Source organism: Stomoxys calcitrans, chromosome 4, assembly GCF_963082655.1.
Source record: "Stomoxys calcitrans chromosome 4, idStoCalc2.1, whole genome shotgun sequence".
Classification (NCBI taxonomy): domain Eukaryota; kingdom Metazoa; phylum Arthropoda; class Insecta; order Diptera; family Muscidae; genus Stomoxys; species Stomoxys calcitrans.
Genome location: NC_081555.1, coordinates 52,265,390 through 52,273,494, shown reverse-complemented (window position 1 = coordinate 52,273,494; position 8,105 = coordinate 52,265,390).

Below are 8,105 nucleotides of genomic sequence, written 5' to 3'. Positions count from 1 at the left end.
CATTCTGTTTGTAACTACTCGAAATATTCGTCCGAGACCCCATAAAGTATATATATTCTTGATCGTCGTGACATTTTATGACGATCTAGCCATGTCCGTCCGTCTGTCTGTCTGTCGAAAGCACGCTAACTTCAACAACTGTGCTAAATTAGGTTCAAATCGGTCAATATTCTGATATAGCTGCCATATAAACCGATCTTGACTTCTTGAGCCATTAAAGGGCGCAATTCTTATCCGATTTAAATGAAATTTTGCACGAAGTATTTTGTTATGGTATCCAAAAACTGTGTATGGCTCAAATCGGTCCATAACCTGATATAGCTGCCATATAAACCGATCTTGGGTCTTGACTTCTTGAGCCTCTAGAGGGCGCAATTCCTATCCGATTTGGCTGAAATTTTACATGACGTATGTTATTATGACTTTCAACAACTGTGCCAAATAAGGTTCAAATCGGTATATAACGTGATATAAACCGATCTTGGGTTTTGACTTCTTGAGGCTCTAGAGGTCGCAAGTATTATCCGATTTGCCTCATGACCATCAACATACGTGTTTATAATTTTCTGAATCAGTCTATAGCCTGATACAGCTCCCATATAAATCGATCTCTCTATTTTACTTCTTGAGCCCCCAAAGGAAGCAATTCTTATTCGAATTGGCTGACATTTTACACAGGTCTCCAACATATAATTTAATTGTGGTCCGAACCGGACCATATCTTGATAATGCTCTAATAGCAGAGCAAATCTTTTCTTTTATCCTTTTTTTGCCTAAGAAGAGATGCCGGGAAAAGAACTCGACAAATGCGATCCATGGTGGAGGGTTTATAAGATGCGGACCGGCCGATCTTAAAACGCTTTTACTAGTTTTTTGATATTTTGCCTTTATCCATATCTCATGTGTAGTAAAGTAGAACAATAACAGTTCAATATGTCGCATTTTCCTATTTAAAATACTTACAGAAAATATAGAAAATTTATTCCTCTAGCTGAACGTAGAATACACTCAACTAAATTTGTTATTCAAAACACTTGATGCTTATGATGAAAGTGCGTTGTAAAGGGTGATTTTTTTGAGGTTAGGATTTTCATGCATTAGTATTTGACAGATCACGTGGGATTTCAGACATGGTGTCAAAGAGAAAGATGCTCAGTATGCTTTGACATTTCATCATGAATAGACTTACTAACGAGCAACGCTTGCAAATCATTGAATTTTATTACCAAAATCAGTGTTCGGTTCGAAATGTGTTCAAATTTTGACAAATTTTGTTCAGCGATGAGGCTCATTTCTGGTTGAATGGCTACGTAAATAAGCAAAATTGCCGCATTTGGAGTGAAGAGCAACCAGAAGCCGTTCAAGAACTGCCAATGCATCCCGAAAAATGCACTGTTTGGTGTGGTTTGTACGCTGGTGGAATCATTGGACCGTATTTTTTCAAAGATGCTGTTGGACGCAACGTTACGGTGAATGAACACATTTCGAACCGAACACTGATTTTGGTAATAAAATTCAATGATTTGCAAGCGTTGCTCGTTAGTAAGTCTATTCATGATGAAATGTCAAAGCATACTGAGCATCTTTCTCTTTGACACCATGTCTGAAATCCCACGTGATCTGTCAAATACTAATGCATGAAAATCCTAACCTCAAAAAAATCACCCTATATATTGTTTACAATAACAATGACTATTTTTTACTATGTCATTAAACGCATGAGCGCTGTCTGTGCACAAAATTCTTTAACAAACAGTGTGTGCAATAAATAAACAAAAGTAAAAATGTTATCCTTTTGTATGCAGAGTTAGTTTATGACCGCAATCTTTTTTCCTCGTGTTCTTTCCAATAATCTTCTCTTTCATTTTATTTCAGCAAACTACAGACTTTTCAGCAGTAAGCCTGCTGTTCTGAAATTGCAGGACTACTGCTGCAAAAGTAGCTACTAACAATCAGCAGGCAGTGTTTACTACTTTAAGCAGACTTTCAGTTCGGCTTGTGGAGCACTGTATAACTTACTAAGATAGCCTCTTGAATAAATAGATGGCCGAATTCAGAATAGATTTCCGAGGTCTTCGATCTTTTGCGCTCCTTCACCAATATCTGACATCTATTATCGAGATGTTTTTCTCCACTTGGTCTTTCCATTAGAGTTTTGGTCTTCCCTATACAATGTATTTTTTGTATTTTACAACGCTTAACTCATTGTACAAATAGGAAGCTAGAGTCACCAGCCTAGCTGATGAAATATTGTGTTGAATTCAAATCTTACAAGATTGCCAAAATTTTTGTTTTCATTTTAATATTTGTTTGTTTATCATAGTTAGAACCAGATGGAGGGAAAAATTTTAATATGCTAATGAAATCTGCTGCTACACGTGCCAATGTAAAAAACATTTTAATGTCAAAATACCTTGACAGTAGTCAATAGTGTAATAGTCTGAGGATTGCATCATCCAGAGGATTGCATCGCTATTTTTGTATGGAACTGATTTTGCCATCAAAATGTATCAAGGCTTTACTACGCCGTTATTAGGTTAGGTTATGTTGAAAAGAGGGTGTGGATATTAATCCGACCCATGCCACTATGGACATACACTAGTAATCGCTTGTTGTAAGTTGTATGTAGTTGTAGTTTCCATCTTCCGTTGTTTGCCCGGGCTAACAGGGAGTATGGTGCCATCAACTATATTTTACCTCCATTTACTATCGACCGAATTTTTTATAGTCTAATTAATTACTTTGCCTACTCTTTGCCTATCGGTATTCACCTAAAGCAGTTATTTGCTCGGTGTGCGCTTTAACAATTCCAAAAGATACCTCGACAAGTTTCCCTTATTCCGTTCTATGCCCTGTGTTAATTTAAATCTATAATATCGCTGGGGCGTAAAGTGTGCATCTTTCGCCTATGCCCCTAACCGTCAAAGCATTGCAACTAAAGATTTGACGTTTTCCAAGTTTATCGTCACACTCATACAAAAAGTCCGATAAAAAGTCTGATAACAGCAGACATTGTCTGCTGACTGTTAGTAGCTAATTTTGCTGTTATAACTAAATGTTAGCAATTTCAGAACAGCTGGCTGACAGCTGAAAAGTTTCTTGTTTGCTGAAAATGGCTGCTACTAAATTTTGTTGGGGTTGTTAGCAAACTAAGATAAAACAGGTGAAAACGTGCTAAGTTCGGCCGGACCAAATGTTGGGAACCCACCACCATGGATTCTACTAAAAATTTGCACAAAGGAACTTAGTTGAAGTGCACATGTGTACTTTACTTACAAAATTTCTGTAAAATCATCTAAAAATTAAAGATTCTTGGGGCTGTAGAAGACCAATCGGGAAATGGGATTCTTTGGTGTTATGAATTAATCCATACTTACACGGGTTTTGGAAAATCGGAAAACAATTGCTGGTTTCAGGTGCTCACATCCAAAATCGGAAGATCGGTTTACATGGAAGCTATATCATATTATAAACCGATTAAATTCATTCATTCATAATAATTGCAAAATAAATAATGTCATAAAATAATAAGAAATTTTTTTAGTTCAACAGCAATACGCCTTCAATATTTTAGCAGATTTTTGAATTTAACAGCATATTTTGTAAGTTGAAATAACAGACCGCAATATTTGCTACACAGCCGTATGTTTGCAGTAACAGCAGTCATGTCTGTTTTCCCATAACTGTTGTTTTAGCCAATATGTTTGCTGTTTTGAAAAACCTATTTCGTTGAGTGCAGCAAATCCCTGGACCCTACTGCCAGACTGACCTGTCTGCTCTTTAATTTCCTCTAATTACGCTGTGGCTGGCTGTAACATCAGAAAATGTGCTGGAAGACAGCAGTAGTCTCGTGGTAAAATGGTAAACATTCTCTGCTGTTTCCAGCAGAGAGTAGGCTAAGACTTCAAAAAATTTTATAATATTATCCCCAATTGTCTACACGCTGAAATTTTACTTTTCACAGTCATCTGTACTTCACGGTCAATTCGCCAGCCCCTTCATTCATTCATTTCCTCTTACTCCGATATAGCTCGGCAGGTCGTGTAATTCTCAGAAAGGCGTTATTGCCTTCCTTACATTATAAGTTCATTCATGGTTATAACCCTTAAAGCCTTCTAAGTGTCCGTAATGATATTTACACTTGATCTGTGATGGACCTAATCTGCTGCTTGAAGGGCCATGTTATGGTCAGGCAGTCGCTTTTCAATGTAGACTCCCAGATCAACTCACCTTGAACTCTTCGATCCGTCCTCGTAGCATGAACTACCCAATGGCAAAACCATAGTCTATCCAAGACTATTCCGATAGTCTTGCATTCGACCTCAAGTGTCGTCTCAGGAATTCTATCTTAAACCTCTTTTAATCAATCCAGGTTTCCAGGCCGTTGCTTCATTATGAAGGGAGTGTTAGAAGAAAAATTAGAACACATATGTAAATGTGCGTCTCAGTCGATGTTAATAATCACCACTGAATGTATACTTTCCATACCCTTTTTACTTTAAATTTATATACAAAAGGCCATTCCAGTCATGTGCACGTTAGTAGAGCAATAACAAAAAATACGAGCTAGCTCAGCCACATTTTGAAATGTATACCAATGGATGGATCGGGTAGCATCTTTACAGTTATATTCCACAAATTAAAATTTTCTATTCCAACAAAATTTGTGTACTCAAAACATCCGATTTTGTTAATCGGCTGTTTTGTTTGCTATTACAGCAGCCCTAAGTTTGCTGAAACACCAGTAATGTCTGCTTTCCCATTTTCAGCAGACAAAAACTGCTGTTTTAGCAAACATTTTTGCAGTTTTGAATAACAAATTTGGTTGAGTGTATTTTCCCCTCGATTATCTTGCGATGATATGACTGGTTCCTATATTCTATCCTATATCTATGTCTATAGAATTGCCTCCAGCCCTCCTAGTGGCGCAGTTCTCATCGCCCGCCCATGGCAAGACAATTTGTTCCCCAAAACCTTTGTAGAGCCAGTGGACTATCTATGGATTTAGGCCCCATTTCGAGCCTACGGGCCGTCTTCATAGTGCCCAACATCTGAATGTGAAACTGCAAGTTACCTTTCCTGACCAATATTACTCCTGAGTACTTGACTTTGTTTGATATCTTTCTATTGAGGAAACGTGGCGCGCCTCGTGAACAAGCAGATTTCAGTCTTCTTTGGGTTAAAGTTCAGTCCCCTGCGGTTTACCTGCCATCTCCAAGACCTTTTCGGCCTATCTGCATAGCTGTTTCGGATCCCTATCCCTTAGATGTATTATAACATCGTTTGCGTTGCAGACGGGCCTGAGCCCCTCTCAGTCAGCATCCGTACTAAGTTATTTATGTTGGTCACCCATAGGAGTGGCAATAAAATGTCACCCTTGTGCCGTACCCTGTGCCAATTTCTCCCCTATCATTATGTTATGAGACCCACAATTTATACACCTGTCAGCATGGCAGTTATTCACCTTAGGATATGGTTTATCCAGTCTCTACACAGAAAAGAATAAAAATTGGTTTCAATCACGAAATTAATTTATCCAGCTAATTTTTTAATTGAAACTGCTTTAATCACGAAAATGATAATATGTATCAATAACTGTATTTGAAAAAGTAATTAAAAAAATTTTCAATTAAAAATTCAATTGATATTTTTGAAATTTGCAATTAATTTTTTAATTGATACAATTAAAAAATTATTGAAATTTATTATTTGTTCGGACAAAGATCCGTGGGTCTCTAAAAAATTCGGCTGTCATAGGTTTGTTGTTGTCGTAGCAGTGTGTTATGCACTGAGGCGGGAGCCCTTGGCCGATGTAGGACTCCATTGGGTTAATCTGGAATATAAGGTCGGCTGCCATGGTATTGCCGTAATTTTGTCGAAATGTGTGAATTCTCCGTCCCATTGTATTGTAGGGGACAAAATAGCCTTTCATTGATTATACTTAAGTTCCATGAAACCTTTTTAAGATGGGATTAAAAAAACAAAAAAAAAGCTATCATATAGACCGATCTCTCGGTTTTTGGATTTGGGGCCATAAAAGGCGCATTTATTGTCCGATTTCGTCGAAATTTGGGACAGTGCGTTGTGTTAAACTCTTCGACATTTTTCTGCAAGTTGGCCCAAATTTGGGACAGTGCGTTGTGTTAAACTCTTCGACATTTTTCTGCAACTTGGCGCAAATCGTTCCAAATTTGGATATAGCTGCCATGTAGACCGGTATCTCGATTTAAAGTCTTGGCCCCATAAAAGGCGCATTTATAATCCGATTTCGCTGAAATTTGGCACAGTGACTTATGTTAGGCTTTTCGACATACGTGTCGTATATGGTTCAGATCGGTTTATGTTTAGAAATGGCTACTAAAAAGACCAATATTTTGTTTTACACAATTGAACAATGACTTGTACTTATTAGTATTTGGTCCAAATCGGAACATATTCGATATAACTGCTATGGGACATTAGGTATGCAATTTTCACCGGATTTTGATGAAAGGTGGTTTACATATATACCCGAGGTGGTGTGTATCAAAAGTTCGGCCCGGCCGAACTTAACGCCTTTTTACTTGTTTAATTAAAAATGGAAAAAAATTTCTATCACGACTGTGTCTGTTTAAGGACCTAGTCCAGCCGGTACTAGTCTAAGGATTGGATCAGTATGTTCGTCCTTACATTGTTAAAAGCCCCTTCGGTGTCAATGCGAACTGCCTATAACCACATAGTAGTCCTCCTCTCACTCTCTCTCTCTCTCTCTTTGCAATAACGCCGGATATATTTCATTAGGACCTGGTTGAAAGCTCTTCAAGGCTTATTCATCTATAAACTCCTTAATGATGAACATCGTATCGCGTCGTATCCCATGAAAATACGTTTTCATTATAAGCCTCAACATGTCCTCAGTTGTCTCTGCTCCTAATCCCGAGGACTTGTGTTATTTGTCATAAAAATTTGAATTATATATTTTCCCCAGAGTTGTCAACGTCGGATGCAACAGGGAGACTTTAGAACATACCTCCCATCACTTTACCTGCCTTTCGACTCTCCCACACCGCTACCCACGTCGGAGCTGCAACGGTTGGAGAGGAAAGTAAACCAGATAGAGAAGGAGGTTCTTATAGGGTACGATGCGAACTCTCACGACATTTTATGAGGTAGTACAAACATTAATAAGCGGGACCAAGCCCTGGCAAAATTCTTGAATACTAGCGACTTAATGACACTTAATATTGGTAACACCGCTACCTTTGTTAATAGGATTAGGGAGGAGGTTTTAGTTGTGCCAATATGTTCTGAAAATCTGATCGATGAGGTTCAGGATTGGAGGGTCTCCATTGAGCATTCCTTCTCTGCCAAAATTAAAAATTCGGATGACTACTCAGAAAAAGGCTTGGGCAAGATAAGTTAGATTATTCAAGCATAACAGACATTGACTGCAATGTCAACAGAATTACGACTGCACTAGTGGAATCTTTAAAAGATAGTTGTCCTCTTCGAGAGAGGAAATCTGCCCACGAAAAACCCTGGATGACCGGAGAGACTCGCAATATTGGGAATGAGGTCCGCAGATTTATAACAAAGCAAATCGCAGAAAAACTTTTTTTTATGTATATTACACACGACTCAAGGAACACAATAAGAATATCAGAGCGGCAAAACGTGCCTCCTGGAAGCTTTTCTGCGAACAGGGCGATAGTGTTAATGACGTCGCCAACATGAAAAAGTTCTTGTTAAAAACCCATGTCCAAACTGAAACGTTACTAGACGACATGGGAGTGAGAGCAGAGACAACGGAGGACATGTTAGGGACTTTGATGACGACGCATGTTTCCCAGGATATAACGGGACTCACGAATACACCGGAATCTTGGAATAAAGAGATTGATCGAAGGCTTATAATTAGATAATTTATGCTAAAGGAAGCCTTGAGGAGCTTTAAACCATTTAAGTCACTCGGATCTGATGGAATATTTCCGGCGTTACCACAGAAGGAGGTTGACTATCTGGCCCTCATCTTGCCACTATTTTCACAGCGTGCCTAGCACTTGTATATAGTCCGAAATTCTGGCAAGTGGTATTTATACCCAAACACAACAAGGCAAGTTATGCGA